Source organism: Pundamilia nyererei, unplaced genomic scaffold, assembly GCF_000239375.1.
Source record: "Pundamilia nyererei isolate P.nyererei 1_Seehausen unplaced genomic scaffold, PunNye1.0 scaffold00508, whole genome shotgun sequence".
Lineage (NCBI taxonomy): Eukaryota > Metazoa > Chordata > Actinopteri > Cichliformes > Cichlidae > Pundamilia > Pundamilia nyererei.
The window spans coordinates 121,700-123,520 of NW_005187909.1; positions in this window are offsets into that span (position 1 = coordinate 121,700).

A 1,821-nucleotide genomic window follows, 5' to 3' on the forward strand; every position below is an offset into this window, starting at 1 on the left:
ATTGTGTTCCCACTAGTGCTGTCAGCGTTAATTTAGTTGAAATGACGTTAACGCCACAACACGGCAAATCTCTGTTAACGAGCTACCGCGGATCGCCCCGTGCGTGGGGCTGGACGGCCAACACGTTAACGAGCTAACTGCGCTAACGCAGTAGTTCCCACCATGTAATTGAGCATTGCATGGCACATCCAACATACTATTTTGCTTTTGTCCATGACGCGCTTACCTTCAGGGTCATACGTCACATGAAAACCAAAATAATTCCAAACACCAGATCTGAATTAGGGTGGGGGAGGTTCAATTTGCCATGTTGCAAGGAGAGCTTAACTTCTGTCTGGCTAGCTTGCCCTGCGCTCAGTGAATCTGCGTTCGACTACACCGCCTAGGCTGCACTGTCGAGCGCAGATCCACTGAGCGCTCAACACAGACAGCATCGTCAGAAGAAAAGTTGATAAAATAAATTAAAGATTTTGTATTGTTTGATACATATGCGTACCGAACCGAAAGCACTGTATCGAACGGTTCAATATCGATACGAGTATCATTGCACCCCTAATAACTAACCAGAACCAGAGGGGAAGGTCAGAAAACTCAGACGGATTTGTAATAAATGTCCATAATCAAGTCATCTAAAACTCTGGAACAGTTTCGAAATCTGAGAAAGGTGCTGGGAGACCTCAACAACTGTGTTTGGCATTTCTGACTATTTTAGGTTTAGTGAAAGCGAATGGATGGATGGATGGATGAAACAGGTCTGTGTCATGGCTGTGTGCGGGCAGGCAGGAAAAAGGACCCAAAATGCAGACTCGTGGATGTGGAATTTAAGCTAAAAAATCGACTGCTTTATTGCAGGCTTAAATTAGGAAATGGAACAGAACGATGAGGGCATGAAACTGAACTAAACTGGTCAGAATGAGGATACGATGTGACGACAAGCAGGAGCAGACACAGACATTGAATACAAGAGGAAAGCAGGGCAAAGGGAAAACACCTGGAAGACGCAGCTGACATCAACAGGACAGGGAGACACCAAACTAAAAACGCTAACGTAGGGCACAGACTGTCAAAGTAAAGCAGGAAACAAACTGGCACAGAACAAAAACAACACTAAACACTAGAAATCTCAAACTACAAGAAAATCATAAAATAACAATACATAAAACACTTGGTCACCGACCCAGGACCGTCTGATCCAAGGCATTCATACTGATGCCATTTTGCTTTCATTTGATTTACTTTAAATCATACATGAAAAAAATTAATTAATTTTGTATTTCTATCCGGTTGTTCAGTCTGACGTCGTGTCTAGCCGTGTCTGGGTCTAAACTCCACTGCAGGTCCACATATCAAACGATCACTATGGCATTACTGAGAGTTGAAAAACTGTCTAAAGTCTTTCATCTTTAATAAAATGATCAGCGTTCTGCTCTACCAGGTGTAGCAATTGAGTTTAACATCCAGGAATCCATGAAAACGGAATTTATGACATTTAACGAAGTTAGAAGTTAGCAGGGAGTTAGCTCGCTAGCTTCTATCTAAATACAATATAGCATGTCCTGACTGCGGGGTTTTGGAAACAAAACGTACAGCTCTGCTATCACTTCCAGCATAAACGAAGACAGAAAACTAAACAGCAGTGACGTTTGTAGGGTTACTGAAGTTTGGCTAGCTGGTATATAATGATGTGCTACGTGACCGCTAGCGACACAGCTATGTTAGCATAATATAAACAAGCTAACTTTTTTTTCCACTCGATAAAAGTTAACGTGAGTGTTCTCGGTGGTCAGGAACAAATGTAATCGCATGGTAGGATGCTGTAAA